The sequence below is a fragment of the Crotalus tigris genome, unplaced genomic scaffold (genome assembly GCF_016545835.1).
Source record: "Crotalus tigris isolate CLP2741 ecotype Arizona unplaced genomic scaffold, ASM1654583v1 scf7180000024384.25900115:4084858, whole genome shotgun sequence".
Lineage (NCBI taxonomy): Eukaryota > Metazoa > Chordata > Lepidosauria > Squamata > Viperidae > Crotalus > Crotalus tigris.
Genome location: NW_024100554.1, coordinates 2,636,806 through 2,664,670, shown reverse-complemented (window position 1 = coordinate 2,664,670; position 27,865 = coordinate 2,636,806). Strand labels below are relative to the sequence as shown.

Below are 27,865 nucleotides of genomic sequence, written 5' to 3'. Positions count from 1 at the left end.
TTTAGCAGTAAGACATAAAAATTGAGTAATATATGTGATCTTTGCCAAATCTGGTATATTCAAGGCTTTGGCATTATAATTCCCAGTTTTCCTAGTCCACAGTGCACCAGATTGAAAAACCAATAGACAGACAGACAGACAGACAGACAGATAGATAGATTTATTTGAGCAACATAATCTTTATGGTATAATTAATATTTTACCCAAACCAAATTTCCGAATCTTTTTAATTAAATGCACACTTACTTATTATACATAGCACTAATACTGAAGAGCTAGGAAAAGAAGAATTAGGTTGGCTATAAAAATGTGATAAGGAAGAGTGTTCATGTGTCTCAATTCAAATATCTATAGATACATTTTCTGAATAAATACCTCAGTGCTGTTATGCAAAAATATCTAGAATCTTTTTGCATTCTGGAAGGTTTGGATCTCAGGGACTGACACACCTAAACATCTGCCTGGTTTAAATGCTCAGACATGTTCTGAACTGGAGCAGGACAAAGGCCCTATCAGGCCAGTGAATCAGTTCTTCCACCAACTTATGTAAAGAGATTTGAGAAAAATAGTAATAGGCCCAGGCAGTCCGGGAGCCAATGTACAATTTGTGGTGGCCATCTACGCTGAAACGCATTCAGTCTTAGCTCCACAAGGCCGTCTAGAAACAGCGAGGAACCAGCCCCTGCTGTGTCGGCCCCGGCCCCTGGGTGCATGTTGGAGAGGTGTCACCCTTTGTTAGGAATGAAGAAATGGACCATGCCTTGGCACTTGCCCTGGTCCCACCCCCTTCTGCCAGAGACCCTCAGATCTGTCCCAATCCTGCCCAGACCCCCATAGGCACCCTTGATGCGAACGATGTAGAGCTGGCCATGTCTACCCAGTAGGCCACACCACTCCATCCACGCCCACCCAGTAGGCCGCACCCATCCTGGCCACACCCACCCAGCCCCCCTGAGGGAAACCGCAATGCTGGTGCGGCCCTCAATGAAATTGAGTTTGACACCCCTGACTTAGATTGAATAAAATAAAAAGTACTTTACCTGTACTGAGAAGAGTCCATGCCCTAATGGGATTGTCATATTCCAGTCCACACACATGAACTCACAGGAAGTTTTAAAAACTTTATTAAGACAAATCCCACTCCCACCAGCTGCAAAGTTCCCATGAATCCAAGCCTGCTCAGCTTAGGCACAGGGTTGTAAAGTGCAGGCAAAGGCACAAGACAAAATCCACACATACACAAACCAAAATTCAGGCACAATTCAGGCACAATAAATCCAAGTCAAGGTACAAGTCCAAAATCCTAGAAGCAGATCCAAAGTCCAAACATGCAGTCACACAAAGCACAAATCTGAAATAATAAAAACTGGAGTCATTGAATTGGAGCACACGCATGGCAGAGAAAATGGGCAGCTGTGCATTGGGCTAAATAGGCGCATATCAGTGTAACTCATTAGAAGGGACGAGGCTGCCTCCTTACGAGTAGCCTTGCTGACCTCCATTGTGCCTCCCTCAGTTCAGCCGTATGCATCCTAGGATACAGTGGAGGAGGCAGCCCTTCTCATACCCGCTGATCAGCTGATGCTACGATCCTTCTCCATGCCACGCTTCTGACTGGGTCTCCAAGCCTTCCAGCTGCATCTGCATCTCTCTCCTCTCCAGCCAGGCACTCATCTGGTTGTTCCACTGACAGCCCCTCTGAAGTTCCTGGCCTCTCCTCTTCCTCTGATCCATTCACTCCCTGCTCAGAGTGAACAAAGCCTCGGCATCTTCCTGATGTCCCCTCTTCCTTTTCATCTGAGGAAGCTGTTACAGGGATGGTGGGAAGACAGTGGTGAGGAGGAGAGAGTACATGGAGTGTTGCTAGAAAGAAGAGTGCCCCTCCTATAGAACATCGGATACTTGCACTTCAGGTATTCTTTCTCTTTTTGGCTTTTTTCAACTTGCACCACAGGCTCTGACACATTCTTTGTCACCTCTACTGAAAACATATCCAATGAGGACTGCTTCTATCTTCTTTTCAGAATTCCTCAAAAGCGTTTGGTCACTGAATAAATTCACATTTCTGCTTCTCCGAGCTTTGTCCAGATAGTACTTCTCTACAAAGTTTTGAACTTCTGCCCATTTTGCACACATTTCTTTTATCAAGGAACTGGGGACATCCTCCCTTATCTCCTCCTCACCTGAAGAAATCTCTTTAGCCTCCTCTTGTTGCTGCTCCTTCTGTAGTTCCTGCAGCTCCTCAGGCTGAGCTCTTTACAATGTTCTTCCACTAACTTCTCAACATCAGCAGCATTGACCTACAGACCCATGGATTGGCCCAAAGATACAGTATCCCACACAACTGTCAGACTCAAACTCTTCAAAGTCTCTGAATCACAGCTTCTGGCCACAAATTCTTCCATGCCAAATTCATTGTCCTATAAGAGACTTCATTAATAAGAGGTCTTATTAAAAAGATTAAGGCAGTGCAGGATATTGAAATACTCCTTCCAGAATTCTGTGAAGGTCAACTAGGTGCCAGAAGTGGTCTCAAAGGCCTCTGGAAAAATGCCTTAGTGTACAATGTGGTGCACAATCTTTTGACGTTTGAAATGACCTACTAGTCCATGGGCTGGATGAGAGGAGTAGTATTGTGAGGGCAAAAATCTTATAGTGATGAAGCTGAACTCCTCCAGTAAGTCATCTTCCAAGCCTGGAGGGTGGGAAGGTGCATTATCCATTAATAGGAGAGCTTTCAAGGGCAAATCTTTCTCCAGCAAATATTTTTTCACTGAGAGACTTTCATTAATTCACTCATTGAAAAATTGCCTTGTGTCCCAAATTTGCTGTTTGCCTCCACATCACACGGAGTTTGCTTTTTATGGCATTATCTTTCACGAAACCTTGCAGGTTTTCATTATGATAGACTAGTAGAGGCTTCACTTTGAAGTCCCCACTAGCATTTCAATGAAGGACAGGCTTACTCTATTGTTACATGCAGTGCTTTTTTTGTAAAAAAAAAAAAAAAAGGTGCCGAAACTCACATGTCATACAACCCGCCTTGCCTACCCTACAAGGTTCCTTCCAAAAAAGGTGCTGGAACTCCGTTCTGGGTGTTCTATGACAAAAAAAAAGCCCTGGTTACGTGGGAATGCTAGTGGGGACTTTAAAATGAAGCCTCTACTATATCATAGTGAAAACCTGCGAGTTTGTGACCTGATAATGCTTTCTCCTCTTTTGTGTTGTAGGTTCTACTTGGCTTTTTTTTTTTTTCAAAAAAGTTCAGTCTCATCACAGTTAAAAACTTGTTGGGGAGTAAAACCCTCAGGCTCTATGTAGTCATGAAATTCACAGACAAATTCATCAGCATCCTTTTTATTAGCATTCACTGCCTTGCCATACTTTACAACATTATGGATGCTAGTCCGCTTTTTAAAATTATCAAACCAGCCATGACTGGTCTTAAAAACTTCAATACTCTCACCACTTGGTCCCAGTTTGAGTTTCAAGAGATTGGTATGCAACAATTTTGCTTTTTTTACATCATACCTTCTGACACATTAACTGCTTCTTGTTTACCCAAATTAATAACAGCTTTTCAACTTCCACAAGTATTTGGGAATGCTGCTTTGTTACTGCTTTAACTTTTTTTTTTTTGCAACATCAGCCTTTTTAACTGCTTCTTTATACTTAATGAAGGTGGAAACTCTTGTTCTACGCATATCATACAGTATTCCCTAGTAAGATCAGTAAAACAAATACAACTCTCATATTTACCTATTATTTCTGCTCATTTTCTCAGGACCCATTATTAGAAAAAAAGCGCAAAAATATACAAAATGACCACAGTAGCTAAAATAAGATTTCCTGGAGATATGCATAGGGCAAGAGCTATCGCATGACTAACGGGTGGCCCTTTGTTTTGGCTGGAAAGGGCAGCAAGTCATCAGGCAGCTAACATTGACATGTTCTGGCTTGTGCATTGAATGCCAAACAAATGACAAGTACCAGGATACAATTTTCGCATCAAGTACTAAATTTGATGACTTTCAAAGCAATTGAGTACCAAGGTACCACTGTACAGGGCATAATGAGTACCCTTGTTGAGTTTCCACTTGAATTAAATGGATCTGAGTCAAAACAATTGTCTTCAGTTTTTTGTTGAGGGCAAGAGAATAAATTTGGAAAACAAAATTAATTAAAAATAGGTTTGTCAAAAACATTTTTAACAAAAATATTCCATCAAGTAAAATTCTTTGCAAACATCTAGTACCAACTAGGCTGTTGGAGAATTTAATTTAGAAATTAGATTGCAATTAATAGCTTAGATTTTGCATGTAGGTTAAATCTTTTTCATCCAGTGGGAATACATTTTTCTCTAAACAAATTACATGTATTCACTATTTAATATATAACTGATGATAGCAAGTTTGTATCTTGATTGACCACAAGATTGTTTTATTTCAACAATTATTATTCTGAAAAAAACCCAAAATACTGCTAATGCATTATCATTTATACTCTCTACAAAACTAATTATAAACCACTGATTAACAAATAAAAATATAACCTCTAAAATTACTAGAAAACAATTTAAATTTCTTATCCTTTATTTAGTAAATTAAGTTCATCAGTTTATTTCCTTCTCAAATCTTAATGGGACAAGTAAAGTGAAAGCAATATCACACTCAAAATTCCCATCAGCAACTTAAATAGTAGGGTGTTGGAAGAAAAACTATATATAGGATCTTTCCATAAGATTGGAAATCTCAATCCATACATAGACAAGAAAGACTTTGTTCAAATTTTTACTTGATATACATCTCTCAGGATAAATGGTTATAAACCTGTTCCTTGTGTGTTTAGCATTCATATGGATTTTATCTTAATAGGGCAGCTTCACACATTAAATTAAAAGAATTATAATCACATGCTGAATTCTTCACTTAGAATCTACTTGTCAATTGGGAAGTTATGCTTATTGTAATTAAACATATAATATGTATTATTATGCTTATTTAATTATATATTGTATTCCGTGAGAATGGCATTTTGCAAAATATATGAAACATTATGGAAAAAATGAAAAAGAAAAATCTTAATTATATATATTGAAGTTTAGAAAATGCAGGAACTAGACAACTGTTCTGGAAATATTTTAAAGATTTTGAGTGACAGAGAGTGGATGGGAGAGAGAAGTATTAGAGTCCTAAAAGGTGATCCCAAGTATCAGCAAGGTTAAAGGAAGCTTAGGAGTTGTAGAAGGCTGAAAATGGTGGTATTGAATATGCAAAGCTACTAAGCAATGGTATATTGAAATATAAAGATCAATCAACAAGTACAAGTCAAAGACATGGAAAGTTTTAAAAGAACATACAAAATGCTTATACAGAATTCATAGCAGTCTGAATGATTACAAAAATGAACCTTTTAAAGTGGAGTGCAAGACAGATAAAAAGAGACTAAGAAAGTTATCATCTCTTAACCAGCAGGTATTTTAACGTTCAGAATACTACATCACACCAGCTAATTCAAGGTTTATTTTTAGTCACTTAAAAGAATTCTTATCCAAGCAGTTTACAGTTTCTGTTTTGCTAACATCACAGTCAAAATATCAGTAAGGTCGGTTGATTTCAACTGGAATTGTTAGTAGACTAGTTGGAAACATCAAATACTTTAAATAAATAAATAAATATTAAATATTGAATTCAATATTTATTTGATTGAATATTACTATAGTTTGTATAGATAAAAACCATGGTTAAAATTTAAATTCTAATTAGCACATGGGCTGCAAAACTTAATAAAAAAATATACATGTTATAAATTTTCAAGAAAATTGTATATAATAAAGGTAAAATGTTTTGTCTCTCCCCCAAATCATAGAACAAACCATTTTCAATGCCTGGATAAATTAGTAGAAATGTCTGACAAAGTTATATTTTCCTCTCTTATCTTCAGGTATTATTCTGTTAGTACTGAAACAATAGTAATTTATGTGTTAAAATATTTAAGAGATGAATATAATCAATACATTCATAGTCTAATCCATACCATCCTGTTAAAACCTCCAAAATTGAAAGACACTTTTAAAACTTTAGAAACTACAAGATACACTTTATGCCCTGCTTTAAAAATTATTGATGATCAGCTCTTTTAAATATACACCTATATATTCTACTTTGCAATTTCTATTACAATCACTGTATTTTTTTAAAGGAATTAGTTTCTTCCTTTCTCCTCAAGGGATAGTCATATATAAATGTAACTTTCAATGAGTTCTGTATGAATGCAAAGAGCACCTTGCACTCCCATCAACCAAATTCACTTCACCAATGAAAATTTGAAAATCAAATTTTGGTTATTTAGTATAGTTTTATACCTGCTAACTAATTAGTATATAACACTGTATTCAGTGGAATTTACTTCCCAGAAAAACTGCATTGAGATTTCAGCCTCAATTTAAAAGATGTCGTTTTAGAGTTATAACTTAAACATACCTTTTGGTATATCTCAATGTTAGAGTGATACTAAATCTACACACAGTAGCTTACTTACGTCTGGGGCTCCTTTTCATTTTGTTGTTTTTGCTGTGGCTGAAGAACGTTATTTACCAGCTCAGTGAACCCACTAAAGGGAAACCACCTGTTCAAATAAGCAAATAATGTGACTGAATAACCAAATGAAATCATAGTAGTATAATTTTTTTCTCATCCAATTATAACCATTATCATCATCATTATGTAAATGCAGGAAAGCTACAGCCAATGGAAATGTTCACTGCAATTAAATCAGCCACAATTAGGATTTAGGGGAGAATAATTTTAAACCAGAATAATCCGCAAGCAGGTAGCAAGAAACCACATCCAACTGAAATGTGGATGAAATAACACACTGAAAGCAGCTTTTACAAGCCAATCCGAAAGCAGATAACTAACTGCAGCCTATCTGGTATTAGTTTAAAACCATCAAAGGTGCAGAAAGCAGAAAATGGTAAAGGTAGAGAAGTAAAGCCCACTGCACTTGTGTGTGTGTGTTGTTGTTGTTTTACTTACTGTGTCACTGGTTGTTTTTGTTCTTCTTTACCCCTAAAAAAATAAGTGCACAACTGAGTGCAGTATATGGGACATAAATCCTATCACCTTTTCTATATGTCTCATATCTGAGTGGCATCAGAAAAATATTTTTATTTAACTACATCTTTCATCCAAACCAGTTTTCCACTAGACAAAAATATTAATGCAGTGTCATAAAAACATAAAATATACAATGTCTCTAGGAAATAATATACTATGGTCAATATCTAATGTTTTTACAGAATTACTTGAAATACTGGAATCTTAAGAAGTAAATTAGCCATACAATCTCTAATACTTAAATTTGTAGTTTGAATAACTGAAAAGCATATATAAAGCAATTCACTATATACAGTAGTAAACTAAATCAAACAATAAACTTCAAAAATACTGTTATTTATATACACAAGGTAATCACTACCTCCAAAATTAGTTCACACTTTTCAAATATTATATGTGATAAAATAATTATTTAATTTGCTTATAGCCTGCCCCATAAGATTCAATTTTAAATCCATAAGATTCAGATGCCCCAAACTTTCCATAAAGCTTTGAAGATCTGACTTTTCTCTCAGCATGGAGGCAGCATGCTGAATGAGCCTTTCTATAACTGGAATACTCAATGATTGTAGATTGGCCTCAGTTTATAGCATGTTCCCCCTGTGCTATTTTTACTTGATTGGTTTTGGTTTTAATCCTATATTAGCTGCCAGAATCAAAGTTAAAAAGTTGGAAAGTCATACAAAATGAATATGTGAATAGCATCTTGTTAAAATATCAAAAGTCAAAACAAGTTTCAAAATATGACAAACTGCCAAATAGATATCAAAATGCACCTCTGTTGTGTTTTCAGGTGGTAGGTTTATGAATTTCATAGGTTCTGACTATGTCTGAGATTTTTCTAGAGTTATGCTCTTGATTACACCTTGACTTCTGGGATTTGGAATCTCCTTGTTATCTATGCATCAGTTGGCTGGTTGAACATGTTGTTTGTTTCCTCTTTGTACAAGTGGTTGGAAATACCTTTTACCTCCTGTTTGACTGGTGCTAGGCATGCCTTTTCTGGCAGTTCTTTGGCTAATTCAATGGATCTCCTGCTTTACAGGTATATTATAGTAAATACTCTTCAGTGTTCATTCGTTTCAAGATTTCACTTCACTATATGTGATCAAAGGATGAATTGTTGCACATGGTTGCTCTGCATAACTTAGGGTTCACCTTGCTGTATCCTTTACTCTTCTTATTGCAGTTAACCATCATGTTCTTCTTTGCTCCATTACACAACTATAAGCATTTCTTACTTGAAATGTACATATAAGCTCTGTAGCCAAATAGATGGCTTTAATGGCCTATATTAAGATTCATGCCATTCCATCATTCATATAGTATCTTCTCTGTGGCTTTCATTGGTAGCCAGTTCTGTAGGTAGCCAAGTATCATAATTGCCTCTCCCTAGAATTTGTTGGATAGATTAGCATCTATCAAAATTCTTCTTATCAGATTCTGTCAGGCAATCATTCTTTCTGTCACTCCATTTTGCTCTAGAATATAGGTTATATAATCTGGTGCTTCATGTTCTGTTACTTCCAGCGTCTCCGTGTTCATATATTTCACTCCACTGTCAATTCAGAAGATAATTAACTGGCACTAGACTATATTGCTCACCATCTTCATATATTCTTTGAGTTTTAGACTCTCATTTTGCACCTTTTTGCACTTTGAGACTATGTCTTTCTGTATTGTGTGGTAATCAATGAAGATGATGAAAAATCGGTTGCCTGAAAGTTACTTTCCTTATCGTTCCATATCGTCACTATGAATTACATTCAAGGGGTGATTTGATCAGCTGTTGATGATGTTGGTCAGTGACATGTGACTCGCCTTTGTCATTCAAGTACCATAATGAATAGTCTCATGTCTGTTCCATTGTTTTCACTTGAAAGTTATTTTATGGCTTTAGAGTTTCCAGTTCTGAGTCATCTGTGCCACAGGCAGATGCAGTTCTAATGAAAAGGGTAGGTTACCACTCTAGCTTCTTCACCCTTCACCTTCAAGGGCTATATATAGGATAACTTGCAACTGCTCCAACAATAGTATCCACTTCATTAGAAATTATACATGTTTCCATTGCAGTGTGCAAAATAGAGAATCTTGATCACACATTTCATAGAAAGTAGACTTCTATTTATTACATATGCATACAGACATATTTTGTTGGGGTCCTGCATTTCACACTGGTGGTGAAACATTTTACAACTCTATTTCCAATTCCTTGCACTGTTAGGCCCTTCTCATATGCCAAGTAAACTTTTTCATTGCTTCATCTCATTCTACTAGAAGTTCTTTGTTGTTATACAGTTATTGGTTCCAGAATCTATCCTCCATCCAAATCCATTGCTTCCTTTGGCTGCTTTATAGTATTCACTCTGGGACTCCAATTGCTTCATTTGCTGTGGTTTTTCCTGCTAGTTTCTCTTCAGTAACGCCTGTCCTATTTTGTTCAGTCATCCAAATCAGGTAATTTTTCTTTAGGCATACTGCTTTTTTGCAACAAAATTATAAGAGAGCTCTCTCCTTCTGTTTCCCAACCATAAGGACAGTTTACTTGCCTTCATTCTCCCTTCTGTAGTGATATATATCGATCTGCTTCCTTCTGCCATATTCTAGCATAAATTCATATTCTAGTTTTCCCCCTAGGCTTTGAATAAAGAGCTATTTGTTTGTGTGCATCTTCAAATCAGACAAGTGTCCACATTTTTCTTGGCAACATTTTTGGAAGTAGTTTGCCATTGCCTTTTTCTTAGGGCTGAAAGGGACTGCCTAGCCCAAAGTCACCTAGTTAGCTTTGTACCTAAGACAGGACTGGAACTCATAGTTTCCCAGTTTCTGCGTGATGCCTTAACCAATATAGCTGTGATAAAGAACTATAGGCTTTGAATTAAAAGGACAACAACAAAGAACCTACATGATTATCTCTCATTTCCTCTCCTCTTTCTAACCTTTTATTAAAATTTATTATAATATAAAATACAATGAAAATAAAGATTAGAAAAGGGGAAAAGAGGGGTGCAGGATAATAAGAAGAAAGGGGGGGAAGCATTGACTTCCAACTCTTTCCACTAGAGTAAAATATTAACTATAGTTACAGCCACCTTTCTGCATTATACTTACCGTGTTTCCCCGAAAATAAATCCTATTCCGAAAGTAAGCCCCAGCTGATTTTAAGGGGGGCTGGGCCTAATAGAAGCCCCCCCAAAAGTAAGCCCTAGCATGGGACTGGGCGAGTCGGCCCAGATTTTCCATGCAGCCACCAGAGCGCCCCCCCCCAAGCATTTTTTTACTAACCTGCCTTTCAGCTGCATTGGTTTTTCTGTTCATTTCTCAGCCTTCGCCATGAGTTTGTGGGACAAAAAAAAGAAAAGTTCAATCAGACTTTCTAACTTTGTGAGATCTTGCAAGAAGTTAGAAAGTCTGATTGAAGGCAGGTTAGTAAAAAAACGCTTGGGGAGGTGAGGGCATCTGGGTGGGGGTGTGTCAATCTTACCCTGAGCGGCTTCAGCAGGTATCCAGCAGGTGGAGGGAAGCAACCCCACCCCCCCCCACCTGCTTCACCTCCTTACCTCATGGTGGCAACATCAGCTGCCAGCCAGGCAGAAGGCCATCCAGCGGGAGCAGCTAGTAGAGGTCAAAAGCGCCCAGCCAGTATGAGAGGTGCAGCGCCTGCCAGGGCTCAAAGAGCGCCAGGTTCAGCCCTTAGCCCGGTGCCTGCAGCACCAAGTAGGTGTGCAGGCTGGTGGCACTCACCAACCCAAAGGCAGAGGCATGGATAGCACGGTTTTACCAGTGGCTGCTGGCGAAGGGCCCTGGCAGACCGGCATGGGGGACGCTCTGGTGATCACATGGAAGATCTGGGCCAACTCACCCTGCACCAGGCAGGAGCAGCACAGCAGGGCAGCCCAGAGCAGCATAGCCAGGAGGGCGAAGAGCCCCGCAAGGCCAGCAACATGGGCAGCCACTTGGCGGCTGCACGGCACCCAATGCAGCCAAGAAATGTCCCAGCAGCAGTAGTGCCATCAGGCAGGGTGGGCGGAGGCTGGGGTTCGCTGAGGGTTTGGCTCATTGCGACCGCAGGCAAGCAGGCGGTGGGGCGGAGGGTGGGGCCAGCAATAGCAGGTTCCACCAGCAGCCACTAGCGAAGGGCCCTGTCAGGCCAGTGGTGGGGGGTCGCTCCAGTGGTCACACGGAAGATCTGGGTCAACTCGTCCAGCACCAGGCTCGGCACCCTTTCCACCGCCACCCACGACACCAGTACCACACCTGGTCCACCACCACAGTCTCACCGCCGTGTTGCTTCTCCACCCCATGCATAGGCCCCACCCCATCCCCGCACACTTGCAGCCTACTGATATCGGTACCAGCAAAAAGTAAGCCCTACTCGAAAGTAAGACCTTCTGCTTATTTCAGAGCCCAAAAGAAAGTAAGATAGGGTCTTACTTTCAGCAAAACACAGTAGTAGCTACCAGTCATTTCTAAAACTATACAATTATCTTATCTTCAAACTAATGTCTAAAGTTTCTTTTTTCTATTTTGAGCAAAAAGTCCAGAAATGATTCCCAAATGGAAACCAAACTAGATAAAAGTTTATCTTGGTTTAAAACAGTTAACAATGTCATCTCAGCCAAATCCATTTTCCTGTCCATTTTTATACTGTAAAAAATAACATATCTTTCTATTTATACTTACTAGATTTGTGCATTGTCATCATCTGATAGCAAAAATTCTACATATTCTATCAAATTCTTTGTCCAACAACTGTAAAGAAAAAACTTCCAATTCCAATTTTATATTCATTTTAAAATCCAAGCTTTTAAAATGCTTTAAAAATTGCCATCCTTACAGCTAGAATTACTTCTAATACATTGTTTTATAAAAAAAACATCTTTCTACTCATAACTCATTATAAATTTCCCATTGCTCAAACATTTCACATAGTATTAAACACATTCATTTTCCAAATTCACTTTCAACAGTACTTGGTAAATCTTAACAGTAACTTTTTCATCATACTTTCAAACCCATTAGTACAAAATAATGTTTTCTTATCCAAATTTAATATTTCTTTTAACATATGTTAAATCAGTAAGGGAGCCTATCTTTCCAACTCCAATTTTGTCCCAATAAAATAAAATATTTATCTTCAAAGTAACTATTGAACAGGTAATACCTTTTTTTCTCTCAGAATGTTCTCAGATACTTCTTTTAGAGCAGTTGTTTGAACACTGTCAGTCTTAATTTCAATTTTAAAGTGGAATCCAGAACTTATTCTCTTATAGCTCAGTGACTTACTTGCAGTTCTTCTTTTAATTCCACTAGGACAATTTTGTTTAAATTACCACATAATGAGCACTCTTACTCTTACTGCAAAAAATAAACTCTATCATTTACTTTGTCCTTTATTTCTGAAGGCATCTCAGTGGTTGGATAAATTTCTGCACTTATTTTGTCTGAGTATTCCTCCAAGATGTTTCTCATGAAATCTAGCTGTCTTAACAGCCTCCTATGATAGTGTTTCAGTTTGTTTTCCATTTTGTTTGTCTCAGGATTTTAGAGTGAGTGGAAAAAGTCTCTGTATTTTGTAGTTTTTTGTTCCCTCTTATGGTCGAAGAGTACATCTTTTTAAAATATATTTGCAGATCAGCAGTTGTGTCTTGGCCAATCAGATTCAGTTACAATCAGAACATTTTACCCTCCCTCACAAGAATTCAAAGTCACAAGTTATATTTCCAATATCAAATGATCTTAATAAGTTATTTTTTAAAAAAAGCAAAATTAAGCCACAAAATTTTAAATCCATGTTTCCCAGAAAAAGTTAAGGAAATATTCTATGCTTCCTGATTATAGCTCACCACCTTAATCCTCTTCCTTGTCATTTACTAATAAAGATGTCTCTAAAACAGCATTGTTCTTCAAAAAGGAATAACAGACTGTGACCGAAAAGAACTGATGAGGACTTTTCCTTCAACAATTTCAGAACTTCTTTTAAATCAGTAAAAATGATAAAGTTGCAGGATGCAATTTGAGTCGATCACTGGAACTAGAGGTTTATTCTTCCAAGCTTTGGGAGTCATGGTGGAGCCCATATGGAGTGGGAGAAGTTTCCTGAGGATGGGCTCCACCTCGAGTCCAAAAGTTTGGAAGAATAAACTTCTAGTCCCGGTGACTGACTCAGATTGCATCCTGCAACATTATCCTGGGACGTGTATTATTTGCTTTCATCCGTAAATGATAAAGTGTTTAAGAAGTACAAAGCACAACTTAATATCTGTTTGTAAAAAAAAATCCCAAAACAGCTGCTTTTTCCACAATGAACCGGCTAGCCCTGCCTACCAGTTGGCGACTCACCAGCCAACACTGTAGCGCCACTCAAGGGTCCACTCCCAAAGCACTACTGTCTGAAGAATCTTGTGGGGTCCTCAATTGGCCACTTTCTAACAGAAGTCATTTCCTATCCTGCACAAATTCAGTATCTTATGCTGTACAATTTCTATTACTAAATTCACATTTTCCTACATTTCTTAGGAGTTCTGCAAGTTTTACCCTACACAGCTTTGAGCAGATATAGTTCACTGTTTAAATTACTCTGCTCATGCAGTTTCTGAAACTAATCCCTCATTCCTTTAGTAGTATTTTCTCTTCTTATTTAGTTGCATATTTCCACATACACACTTATTATAAATCTTCCTTATCTATTTATCTATGTCTGTCTGCCTGCCTGCCTGCCTGCCTGCCCATCTATCTATCTATCTATCTATCTATCTATCTATCTATCTATCTATCTATCTATCTATCTATCCTGCCCAAGCTTTATTTTTTGTGCTGGTCTTTTCTGTAGTAATTATTTTCCATAAATCATCCTTAAACTGCAGAATTTCTATTTTAACCTTTGATAGTGGATGATTAACAGTTTAGCCTTGCCTTCTGTTGGTTATAGTTTTTGCCTGCCACAAGTAGGTATATTCATATAGTTTTACATATTTTATGTACACTTTCGAATAGTAGTTAAAAGGCTAGCCTATAAACCAGAAGGTTGTGAGGGCGCCTGTTGAGTCCCTCGCGGAAAGCAAGACACGAGAAGCAGTTGTAGTTCTCAGTTTTCTTTATTCTGTGTTCAGCTCACAAGTAGATGGCTTCAGCAGCTCCCAAAATCTCCCAGCTTCTTATATAGGCATTTCCCGGGTCAATGCAATACTTTTCCCGCGCCAGCACCCGCGCATGCGCACGGCGCTGGCGACAACCTGTCTGGTCCCGGGCAGCTTTGCACCTGCCCGGGACTGCCTGCAAACGCCCCGAGCCGTTTGCAAGGCTCGGGACATAACACCCCTTTCCCCCGGGCTAAAACTACTACCAACATATAATCATTTATTTATGCAGTGTTCTGCTTCCCAGTGCTCCTATCGTTACCTGGCTTTTGTTTAGCCAGCAATGTTATGTAATCTTCTAAGTATTTAGGAGATTTCCTTGCTCTCTGTGACCTTCTCAGTTCTGGGTTTCTGACAGGTGTTCCCTGACTGAGGGGTGACAAGAGCCTGTTCCCCTTATCATGCCTTGGTGCCTTCCAAGGACTTTGCCCCGATGCCTGGCCTGCTTGCTCGCCCACCGGGCTCGTCAGGCCAGGGCTTCTGTCACTTTGTGACCTGGTTGACCTGCCTAGCTGTAGGCCCTCGGGCCCCTTGAAGTGATAGCTACTGCTGGGCGTCTCTATAGAACCTCCTAGGTCCGTCCAAGACTTGTCAGGAGGCTGTCCAATCTCTAAGCCCCGTTCTGTGTCCGGGCTCGTGTGGGTCTCTGTACCTTCCCAAAACTCAGTTACTCCCTGATTTGGGCTAGAGGTGTTGCGGTCGGGACTTGGTTCCTCGACCATCTCCCTGTAATTTTGACCCCCTGTAGGATTAGGGATAAGGTCAGGCCAACTCTGGGGATTGTGTGCCAGCTCTCTTGCGGGAAATGATTTGTTGGGATGCTCCCGGGTATCCTCCGTGACTGGAGTGCTGTGTGATGTGTGTGGAAAGTGAGTATGCCCCCGGGGTGACTCCCTGGCTGGAGTAGGCGTGAGGGCCTGTTGTGTGGGTAAGCTCCATGAATTCCTTTTCGGAGCACTTGCGGAAGCTTGAAATGGGCCGTCAGTGGCTCCTTCAGTGGAGATGGGCAGCAGCTCGTGCCCTTCCCTTTGCTCCAAAGGGTCCCCCTCCCCCCCTGGAAAAGACCCAGGAGTCTCAGCTGGAAGATGCCGCCTAGGGCGGAGTTGGTCGATGTGCCTGCGCAGGACACGACCATTGTCCAGGGCTACCTCGTAGGATAGAGGACCCGTGACCCTGGAAACAGAAGCGGGGACCCATGTATGACCAGGCCCGTAATTGCGAGTCCAGACCGGGGCACCCTCAAGTAGTTGTCTAGGTGCCCTAGGATGTGAGGTAGATGAAGGCAATCTGTCCGGATGCAACCGGTCAAGTTTAGTAGTAAGTTGACGCCCCCAACGAAGTTCAGCTGGGCTTCTCCCTGTAGAAGTGGACGGTGTGGTGCGATAAGAAAGGAGAAAGTCAGCCAACCTGTGATGCCAGTCCCCGTAGGTGAGTCTTTTCAAGGCGTCCTTTGTGATGCGCACCATACGTTCAGCCATACCGTTGGTGGACGGGTGGAAGGGTGCAGACGTGGCATGACGAATCATGTTAGCCTGTAAGAAAGCTTGGAATTCGGAGGAAGTGAATTGAGGGCCGTTGTCAGACACAATGACATCTGGAAGCCCGTGTGCAGCAAAAATCCCCCTCAGTACCTGAATAGTCATTGCAGTGATGGTGGATGAGACAGGTACAACCTCAAGCCATTTTGAATGGCTGTCAACAAGGACCAAGAAGAACTGGCCCTGAAAGGGCCCAGCGTAGTCAACGTGCACCCTTGACCATGGGGACCGTGTTTCCTCCCATCTATGCACGGGAGCTTGGGGCATCTCTGGGCGAGATCGTTGGCACAGGTGGCATGCATGCACCTTAGCCTCAATATCTTTATCTAAACCAGGCCACCACAAGTGGCTGCGCGCAAGAGCCTTCATACGAACAATGCCAGGATGACCCTCGTGGAGGGATTCTAAGACCCTAGTCCTCATTGAGGTGGGAATGACAACTCTGTTTCCCCAAAGCAGACAACCCTGAGAAAGGGACAGCTCGTTCCTTTTGGACCAGAAACTCTGAAACTCAGGACTAGGGCAGTGCTCAGGCCAACCAGACAAAACCCAGGAACGGACACGTGAAAGTGTGTGATCTGTACCTGTTTCAGCGGCAACATCCCTGGCACTAAGAGGGAGCTCGGGCAAGGCTTGGATTGATAGAATGTTGACAGCTGGCGCAGGGTCAGCTTCTACTACTGGCAGGGGCAATCTACTGAGGCCATCAGCATGGCCCATTTCTTTCCCAGGCTTGTGGAGTAAAGAAAAATCATATGCAGACAAAAAAATAGACCACCTAAGCATTCTAGGGGAAATGATTTGGGGAGTCTGCCTACGTGTGGTAAACAGTCCCAGCAGAGGCTTATGGTCAGTGAAGACCGTGAAATGCCTGCCATATAGAAAATCATGGAATTTTTTAATTCCAGCAACAACAGCCAGAGCCTCCCTGTCTATCTGAGCGTAGTTGCGCTCAGCAGAAGACAATGTTCTGGAGTAATATGCAACAGGAACCTGAGTTCCATCAGACCTGAGGTGGCTCAGGACAGCTCCTACCCCGTAAGGGGACGCATCACAAGCGATGCACACAGGAAGGGACTCGTTGAAATGTGCAAGTACACTGTTAGAAGTGAGCAAGGCCTTGACTTTGTTAAAACAAGCCTCATGTGTTTGTGACCAGTGCCACACTGCTTGCTTGTCTAGTAGCCTGTGAAGAGGCTCAGCTACACTGGCTTTATGTGGAAGGAAGGAATTGTAGAAATTCAGGAGGCCCAGGAAGGCCTGAAGTTCGGCCTTAGACTTTGGCCTAGATGCTTCTAAAATAGCAGTTAGTTTGGATTCAGCAGGGTGAATCCCAGCAGCATCAATTTTGAACCCCAGAAATTCAGTAGAAGGCATCCCAATTTTGCATTTGTCTCTTTTGAGCTTGAGGCCTGATTTCCTGAATCTTAACAGGACAGCCCTAAGCCTTTCAGCTAGAATGTGTGTGGAGTCTCCTGCAATTAAGACATCATCAAAGTAGGGGCAAACCCCCGGTATGCCCCGTAGTGTGTTTTCCATTACGCTTTGGAAAATCCCAGGAGCGACATTCACTCCAAACTGTAGCTTTTTTACCTTAAAGGCTCCCCTGTGGGTCACAATAGTCTGAGCTATAGCAGCATCATCATCAACAGGCAGCTGTTGATACGCTTGAGCTAGGTCAAGCTTTGCAAAAACGCGCCCCCCCTTGAGGGAGGCCAGAATATGACTGACCACAGGAACAGGATAGGCATGTTGCTGCAATGCCTTATTAAGAATGCATTTGTAGTCAGCACAAATGCGAATGTCCCCATTTGCCTTTAGAGGCGTGACAATGGGGGTCTCCCACGGGCTGGAATCAACAGGTTCTAGGATTCCCTGTTGGATTAGTTTGTCTACTTCAGTGTCAATCTTACTTTTTAAAGCAAAAGGGACCCTTCTTGCTTTAATCCTAATGGGAGTGACAGTGGGGTCTAGCTTTAAGGACACAGGTGGTCCTTTGAATGTGCCCAGCTGGGGGCTGAAAACATCTGCAAATTCTTTGCAGACTTCCTGTAGGTCGAGTGTTTGTAAGCTGTTGTGTCCTGTGACGTGTATCCCCAGGGCCTCAAACCAATCGAGTCCTATGAGACTCGTTCGTTCACCCCCTACTACTAATAAGTCTAGTGGACCTTCAAAATTCTTGTATTGCACGTTAAGGGTGGCCTCCCCCTTAACACACACTCTCGAATTTTGAAAATCTGTTAACACAATGTCAGAAGGCCTTAACTTGGCCTGAGTGCCACTACCGGAACAAATCTTCCTAAATGTATGCAAGGAGATGATTGAAAGGGCAGACCCTGTGTCTAGTTCCATAGTTAATGGAACCCCTTGTAGCTTCACCTTGAGTGACAACTTTTTCTTGATGGGCTTGTGTGTGCCTGTCCTGAAGATGCTTCTTCGCGAAGCGCAAAAACCTACCCTATTCTGGCTGGGGACCCTGGTACCTTTCAGGCGCAGTTCTTCCTGAGGTTGTACCTTTCGTCGGCCCAGACACACAGCTGCAATGTGTCCTTGTTTGCCACATGCCCGGCAGGTAGCGTAGCGGAACTTGCAGTCGGTTCTCCTGTGGCGACCTCCACAGCCGATGCATTTGAGTGGAGCTGAAGAGCTTCCCTTCTGATTTCCTTCCTTCGTGGGGTGGAGACGGTCGACTTCCTCGTCCGGATCCTCCTCGGAGTTTCCTTGGACGTCTTCCTGGTGCACGGATGCATGTTCCTGATCGGCCGCATGTTTTTGACGGCGCCGCCTGCTGCTTCTTCTGCAGTGACCTCTCTTAAGGCATCTTGGAAGGACAGTTCTTCTTTGGCGAAAAGCCTCTGTTGTAGATCTCGATGCCTTAAGCCGCACACGAATCGGTCCCTCAGTCGTTCTTCGAGGTCCTTGAACTTGCAGTGCTTGGCGGCCTTCCTCAATGCGGCGATGTATTCTTTGCCCGACTCTCCGGATCGTTGATCCCTCTGCTCGAAGGTGTGGCGCCATGCAATGACGGACATCTTGGGCTGGAAGTGCTCCTTCAATAGCTTCTTTAGATCTGCGTAGCTGACAGACTCTAATGGAACAGGTGCTGCAAGGTTCTCTGCGATTTCGAAGGCGTCTTGACCGCAGACACAAAGCAGGGTGGCAGCCTTCAAGCTCTCTTCCCTCACTTGGTTTGCCTTGAAGTAGTTCTCCACCCTGGCTACGTAGGACTCCCACCGCTCTGGATGTGAGACGTCGAACTCCGAAAGCCTTCCAACCTTTGCCATCTTCAGGAGACGGGTCTATCAGCCAGCCTACCCCCGAATGCGCACTGGATTGGCGAGTAGCTGCCGAGTCAACGCCGTTCCGCCGCTCAGGACTCACTTGGGTAAGCTTACACTTCTTCCTTTCCAGGTGATGTAAGGCATCCCACCTCGTCGCCAGTGTTGAGTCCCTCGCGGAAAGCAAGACACGAGAAGCAGTTGTAGTTCTCAGTTTTCTTTATTCTGTGTTCAGCTCACAAGTAGATGGCTTCAGCAGCTCCCAAAACCTCCCAGCTTCTTATATAGGCATTTCCCGGGTCAATGCGATACTTTTCCCGCGCCAGCACCCGCGCATGCGCACGGCGCTGGCGACAGCCTGTCTGGTCCCGGGCAGCTTTGCACCTGCCCAGGACTGCCTGCAAACGCCCCGAGCCGTTTGCAAGACTCGGGACATAACAGCGCCCATCCGTATGAAAGCTGGGCAGCTGACCCTGCAGCAATCTCTTTTTCCCGGCCCAACCCATCTCACAGGGCTGTTGTGGGAAAAATAGGAAGTAGGACTATCATACATTTGCCACATTGACTTACATAAAAAGGTGGGACATAATAATAAAATATTATGACTAGTCACACATTCAGTCATATATTTAGATTGGATCTGGCATTTATGTCCACTTACCAAGTGCTTTCCAAGGACCTGGGAGAAACAAATGTTGTTTAATACTAAGGTATTGCCGCAGGATATAAACTGTTCCAAGTAAAGCTGCTTTTGCAATTGACCAATTTTCTCAATGTCAATGGTGTTCAAGTGGTGCTCCAGTTGTTTTGGGTTTGCCCCAAGGTACCTATTACCATTGTTACTAACTTTGCTTTCTTTTACCACAATTGATCTATTTCTATTTGCATATTTTTATATTTTATCATTTTCTCCAATTCTTTCTCTTCTATTCTGCTGTCCCCAGGTATTGCAATATCCATTATCCAGATTTTTTTTGTTTTTCTTATCAACAGTGGTTAAGTGGCAGATGTTAGTCTATTTGAATTCTAAATTCCAAAGAACTTCTTCATTTTCTATTATTTTGTCTCTTTTGTGATCCCATCAGTTCTCGCTTACAGGCATGTGATATTTTTTGCAGATATTACAATTCACTATTGTTCCTATCTAGTCTATACAATATTCTTGCAGCAGCTAACTAGAGGATGCACTGTTTCTTCAGCTTCTTTGCAGAGATGATATTGAATAAGTTGCTGGCCTAGAGGCTGAATACTAGCCCTGCCTTACATGAAAGCTGATTGGATAACTTTGGATCAGTCACTCTCTCTCTCAGTCCAACCCACCACACAGGACTGTTATTGTGGGGAAAATAGGAGAAGGAAGGAATATTATGTATATTTTCTGCCTTGATTTATTTATAAAGTAGTATCAGTGGGATAAATCTAACAAATAAATAAATAAATTTTCTATCTATTTCTTTCTTCTCAATTCTAGCATTGTGTGCATGTGTCTTAAGGCTTGGTCTTTTATAGCCAGAATTAGCCCCCGTCTCTTCATTTTTCCTGCTTTTAATCATTACCAGGTCATGTTATTTGCTTTGTCTGCTAGGTTTTTATGTACTGGTCACGTAATACTTTTCTTTGCTATATATCTTTTACATGCCCATTACATTAAAAAACTAGCAGGCAAAGCAGATAAGAAAATCATTATTAATGATTGGTTGTACAATCAGCCAGATGTTTAGCTTATGGTTGGTTGCACAGTCAGCCAGATGTTTAGATTGACAATAATATTTTTATCTATCTCATGTCCTTCCCAAGGATCTGGGATAGGCAGATATTGTTGTTTGATGGTGTATTGTCGCAGGATGTAAGCTGTTCCAAGTAAAGCTGCCTTTTGCAACTGACTGATGGTAATTTTGTCAATGCTGATGACCTTCAAATAATATTCCAGTTGTTTTGGGATCATGACTTATGACTGTATAGGGTAGGCTCCATTACAGCCATAAATTGAGGACTATCTTATTATTTTATGAATTCTAGGCTCTATATTCAGAAATTCAACTGGGTGAACTAGTAGCAGCTAAGCTTGAAGGAGGGGGGCGTGGTTGCTCAGCAGTTAAAGATGCTGAGCTTGTCAGCTGGAAAAGCTAACAGCCTGGGTTCAAGACCTAAGTGCTGCCCGATGGAATCAGTTCTCATTACTTGTCCCAGCTCCTGCCCACCTAGCAGTTAAAAAACATGCAAATACAAGTAGATAAATAGGTACCACTTTGGAGGAAAGTTCACAGCATTCCATGCATCTTGGCCACATGACCATGGAAATATCTCCAGACAACACTGGGTCCCTCAGCTAAGAAATGGAGATGAGCACTGCCTCATGGAATCAGAAACGACTGGACAGGGGAAGTCTTTATCTTTAAGCTTGAAGAAAGTGTTTGCATGAATGACCACGGCCACCCTTCCTATACCATTTACTATACTAAACAAAAGAGTAAATTGTATTTTTAAATCTATTCATATGGAACAAAACCATCAGAACAAACAAATAAAAATTATCAAAAATAAACCGTAAACAAGATGAGGTTAAACTAGTACATGAATCTCCTAGAAGAGTGAATTTCAAAATGGAATATTTGTAAATATTCTGAAATACATTCATTCAAAGTATTAACTTTTATCCTAAAGAGTTTTTATAAAACCAGGATAAGATATTGGCAAAGATAAAATGCACAAGTCAGATGAAAATTACCATAAAACATTTCTTTGCCATTTTTGTCAAAAACATTAAAAACAGATTAGTTCAGAAATTATTATTCATTTCCCAGTTAACGTGCTATTGAAAAATTCCTAATTTAGTTTATTAAACTAGACTCTTTGCAAGACTTCCTGTTACATTCATCTTAAAAATAAAGTGCGGATTAAATAGATTCTTTGCCTAAAGTATGTATAAAGTATAAAGTTACAGAGAATATCTATGAAGAATTCCTTTGGCACCCACTAGGCTCCTTGTTTTTTTAAAGTTACATTGATAACTACAAAAATAAATATACACAGCAGGCAAGAGAAATATAACAGTCATTAGTCATTAACACAGCTAGGACATGGACCCCTTCACACACTCAGGGCCCCAGGCTATATCACAAAACCAGGTCTTTGTGGCCTTCTACAAGGCCAACAGGATCAGGGCAAACTAGCTCTAGAGGGAAAATGTTCTAATGGACAAGTGCCTATGGCAGAAAAGGCTCATCTTCTGGGTCTACCAGCTAGCATTCTGCCCAAAGCATGCCCATCCTGCCAGACTGGATATGGTGAGCAGAAACTAGGGAGAAATGGTCTTTTAATTACCTGGTCCCAAGCCATAAAGGGATTTAAAAGTGAAAACTTGCACCTTGAATTGCATCTGGAGGCATACTGACAACCAATGCAGCTCACAAATTATGCGCATACTTGCACATATACCAAGTAGCCAACACTATTTGCTATCCATGCTGCCACATTCCATATCAATTGAAGCTTCTGAATGCTTTGCAGTAGTCCAGAGGGGGAGTCATAAGGCATGAATGATAGCAAGCAGGACCTCCTAGTCCAAGCACAAATGGCACATAAAATGAAGATGTGCAAAGGGCCTTGTATCCATACCTGCCACCTGCTCTTTGAGCAGGAGCCATAAGTTTAGGGCAGCCCCCAGATTGTACACCAAGGCTGTGTGAACCAGTGCCAAGTCATCCAAAACCAAAGGTGAAAGATCCTCAGCACCAGAAATTCCAAAACCCCATTACTACTCAGTCTTGCTTGGGTTGGATCAGAACCTGTTGCACTCTTCAGGTCCCTATAGCTTCCAGGTATTGGCAAAAGGATGTACATAGCCTCACTCAGGTGATATGGAGTGGAGGTATAAAGCTCAGTGCCATCAGCCTGGTGATCATCAGCATAGTAATACCTCACCCAAACCATTTGATGACCCCACCCAGCATCTTCATGTTGATGTTAAACAAGAGGGAAGGGAGAACCAAGCTCAGTGGCAGTCCATAAAGTAGAGGCTGCAGGCTGGACCTTCCGCTCCTGTATCAACACTAATTGAAACTTGACTTAGAGGAAGGATGAGAACCAGCCCCACACAATGCCAATCACTCCCAAGTACTGCAGTTGATCCAGAAGGATGACATGTCAATAATAACAAAAACCGCTAAGAGTCCAAGTAGAGAAGGATGGATGCAGCACGCCTATCCTGCTCACTCCAGAGATAATGATCTAGAGCACAATCAATATCATCTTGAAGATGTTATGTAGTTTGGGTAATGAAATATCTGCAAGAAAACAACTAAGCTCAGAGAGCACCAAGGACCCCTCAAGACAGAAAAGCCCATTCACAAATATATAAAGGAGTGAAAAAGGTTTTCATATGCAACTAGATTAAGATTGGCTGGAAGAGCTGAAGACCTGGGGGGGGGGGAGGAAAGATCTAAAGAGCGAAGAAAGTGTTAAAGTAGGAAAACATAGTGATACAAAACCTATATATAAGAACATAGAGATAAAAATTATAGATTAAATAAAATAAAAATACTTGTAAATAGCAATAGCATTTAGACTTATATATCACTCCATAAATGCTCTGAACGGTTTACAATGCCAGCATATTACCCAACAATCTGGATCCTCATTTTACTGACCTTGGGAGGATGAAAGGTTAGGACAGTCTTGAGCTGGTCAGGACTGAATTCCTGAATGTGGGCAGAGCTAGCCTGCAATTCTGTATTCTAACCACAGTGCCACCACTACTAAACTTAGACTAACAGGAAGAAAGTAATATAAGATAGGTGGTTAGGTACAATAGAAACAAGCATGGGATTAGCCCTAAATTCAGAAGTAAGGAATAGAAGTTTCATTTGGTACAATAAAATATTTTTTGTGGAAAAACAAATGCAGTCTTTGTGTTTCTGTCCCATGCCATAATAAGAAAAAAAACCTAACCAAATGATAAAACCTGTATAATGAAATCATGGTGCAAATACAACAACTAGCATATTTGCATCAAGAATAAGGCTGCTTGTACTATACAAATTTCACAAGGGCTGAATTTCCATCAGGATGTCAGAATAAGTGTCTCATCACTTTTATGTTAATGTGACTTGCTGGCAATTTAGTTATCTTTAACATTTCTATTTACTGTTAAAGTTCAACTTGGTAATTGTACATAATTAGAAAGCTGAAAATCTAAACGAACTATTTTATTGTGTGCCTAAATTGTGTTTTTCCAGAGCAGAAATTTATTACTTGATCCATATTTTCTTTTTGTGTGTTTGGTGGAACACTCAGATGTCTACTCTACCATATCTGAGTTGCAAAAATCCAGATGAACTCTAGGTGACAGAAGAAAAAGAAAAAACTCTATTTTTAATTGCCATCTAGTGGTTGCCTAAAAGTCGTGCATACCAGATATGGTAGACCTAGTCATAGTCAAGTTCTTGTAAAAAGAGAATTCCTGAATGTTTAATGAAATAATGATTCTAATTCATATTTACCAAACAAATAATTGTTCTAAAGCAGGAGCTCAAGGCTCTTGTTACTAGCTAATTAGGAACATTCATTTCTGTTTGTTTGCAGTTGTATTCATTTAAAATGAATAGAAACGTCATTCATGAAAAGACAGCATGCACGTAGGAGTCTCTAAATACAAAAGTTTCTTTAATAACCAACCCAAATAACCTTAATGTAAATTAAACAGGAGGAGGGAGGAGTATTATGTATTTTTGCTTCCTTGAGTTATTTATAAATTAATAAGGACAGGATAAAAATCTAATAAATAAAATAAATAGGTATCTGATGAAATCTGATTACATGTTAATATTTTATTCTTTTTCTCATAAGATCATTTTTAAAAGATTTGTATAATTGTTGTTTAAATTTAGTATAAATGTTATATGGGACATTATATTGCGTGATATGAGGGAATCCTCCAGCATGGTGATCACAGTGAACACCAACTGCCACCCCCACTGTCCTATAACCCTACTCCTGCCTCCACAACTGTTGACAAATTTGACAAGATACTAAATACCACTTAATCTTTCAGGGGGAAAAAAACTTCTAGTAGCAGAGTCTGGGAATGGGAGCCAAGTACAGCCGCCAGTATTAAAAGGTGAATATTAACTTGGTTCTAATTCCAAAGTACCTGTGCCCATCTGCCAGCTAGGGAAGTTTGTATAGGGTACTGTACAACTGGAAACAGCCAATCCAATCCAGTATTTCATTGTGATTGATAGCAACTGCTCCTCATTTTAAATAACTCAAGAAATAGAAGAGTCAGTCTCAAAATAACATTCACATTCTGCAAGGAGAATTATCTCCACAGTTTCTTAATTATGTATTTTCCTATATACTGAAAACTGACATCATTATTGCACATTTCCATCTGTCCTAATTTTTTCAATAAGAAAAAAATCAGGAGAATCAGTGATGAAACATAGAAAGTTTTACAACTTAGGCCAATGTTACCAAGATTTGCAAGTGTATTTTCCCCAGTACTACCATGTCCCTTAGCTGAACTTCTTTTCTTTCTTATGAATTATTATTAACTCTCGGGTATTATGTGGCAGGTGCTTGTCTGTTTGAATTCTAAAGTCCTAGAACACTTTAGCACAGGAGTCCCCAACCCTTTGGGCACCAGGGACCGGTTCTGTAGAGAGAGGTTTTTCTGCAGACTGGAGGGTACATAGTTTTATGTGCTGCCTGAGGGTGGGGCTTTGCTTATTTGTACGGACCAGTTGCTGGCATGCCGCGGACTGGTACTAGTCCACGGACTGGGGGTTGGGGACCCCTGCTTTAGCATATTTATTATTACTTTGTGTGTTTTGTGCTTCTACCAATTCTTTGCCTGTATTTCTTGCATATCTTCCAATGCATCATTATTGTTAATGTGTCAGATTGTTGTTTGTAGCTGGTCTGTGAGATCTTCTTGCGGAAACTATTTAGTGCAGGGCTTTTCAATCTTTTCACCCATTGTACCACTTTTAGGATATGGCAACATCCAAGTACCACCAGCTGCCTGGCAAGGTGTCAAAAACTTGATGACCAAAAAAAATAAATGAAAAAAGTGATAAAGTACAGGTAGTCCTCGACTTACAACAGTTTGCTTAGTGACTCATAGAAGTTACAATGGCACTGAAAAAGTGCCCCCCAAGCCACAGCCGAGCAAGACACCTGCCTGCCCACCCAGCGGCGCTCTTACTCCTGTCAGAGGTTTTCATTGTTGTGAACATTTCTGTTGAGGATTGGCAGTGGGGGTGGGGTAGGGGGTGTTTTGTTTTTATTCCCCACATCTGCTGGGTGGTTGCATCACTTCACATGACCCTGGGACACTGTGACCATCATAAATATGAATCAGTTGTCAAGCATTTGAATATAAATCACAAGACCCTGGAGATGCTGCAACATTCCAGCTGATTGGCGCTTCTTCTGGGCTCAGCAGAAGCACCAGGATCAGTGCTGCTTTCCAGCTGATCAGTGCTTCTTCAGGGCTCAGCAGAAGCACCAGGATCAGCGCCAAGCTCCATCTGGAGCCTGGCACTGATCCTGGTGCTTCCACTGAGCCCTGACAGCCCCGAAGAAGCGCCGATCAGCTGGAAAGTGGATTGATCCTGGCACTTCCGCTGAGCCCTGACAGCCCTGCAGCTCCAGCCATCTCTTGCTCAGGCTTGTGCGGTGCTGCCACCAGTTCAGCTCACTCCCCTCCCCCACTACTTTTCTACAGGTACCCGTACCACAGGTTGAAAAGCCCTGATTTAGTGGCCCACTAGTTCTTCACTTTTTTTTGCAGAAGCAGCATTTGCTACCTGTTGCTATCTTCTCAATTTTAGTTTTGCATGCATTTGTTATTAAAGCTTGGTCTTGTGCAGCCAGAATTAGCACCTGTCCTTTTCTTCAGTTTTCTTGTTCTAAACCTAGGTCAGGTCTTATTATCTGCTTTGCCTGGTTTTTATGTACTGCTTTTTATGTACTATTCATGTATGTATGTACTTTGCCTTGCTATGTCTGTTTTCTGCCCTTAATTTGGTCTTTCTTGTAGACCAGTTTGGTGTCTCCAGCACTCAGTAAGTTTTCATATTATACTAGCTTCAGTGCAACTTCTTCATTATCTTTCAGATGGTCTTCCAATAACTTTTTCTTAAACTGTCTGGTATTTTTGCAATATTCCACAACTATCTTGTTTCCTTGGTAAGCTGAGTCTGCCAATGTCTTTGTATAGCTGAAAGGCATAATTCTTTGTTATTATTTTTTCTGGTCTTCCTATCCAGGGCTTTTAGTTCTGTTTGAGTCCATTCCATTATTCCAGCTGTTTATTTAATGACTAGAACTGCCCAGGTGTTTATTGCCTCAGTGATTATGTACTCCATTGAATTTGGACTTTAGGATCTACTTCACCCTCATGATGCATACACTTCTTCTTGAGTTCAGTGTGCTTGAAAGATGCTCAGGTATTTGTAGTGGTGATTCTTGATGTTATTTCCATGCAACATCTTATTTCTTTGAGTTTTCACTATTTTCCCCCTATTGTTGGTTAGGGTAGCATTTGTCCAGGCCAAACTCCACTGCAATATATTGGCCATATATACAGATCCTGTCTATATATACATTTCCTTGTCAGAGGAATCAGTGCAACAACAAACAATAGCAGTGATAGTGAGTCTCCTTGAAAGATTCCTCTCTTGATATTAATCTCTACCTGTCTATCACCACTGAGCAGCAACTGTGTCTTCAATTGTGCCACTGATATTTGCATAAAGTTTTTGATGTTTCTATTGACTCCTGTTATT

At 40.9% G+C, this 27,865-nt stretch overlaps 1 protein-coding gene across 31 annotated transcripts in view; it reads right to left on the bottom strand.

Moving 5' to 3' along the window:
* RIMS2 (regulating synaptic membrane exocytosis 2) overlaps positions 1 to 27,865 on the bottom strand; it is a 280,764-nt gene that overhangs the window by 237,433 nt on the left and 15,466 nt on the right. The window contains exons 1-2 of one of the 31 annotated variants that reach the window (XM_039328828.1): positions 7,038 to 7,064; positions 6,541 to 6,627 (exon numbers count right to left, since the gene is read on the bottom strand). The exons of the other annotated variants lie outside the window; for them this stretch is intronic. The gene's annotated coding sequence lies outside the window, so the exon portion shown is untranslated. Of the gene's footprint in view, positions 1 to 6,540; positions 6,628 to 7,037; positions 7,065 to 27,865 lie in introns of those variants that run through there. 31 annotated transcript variants of the gene reach the window in all.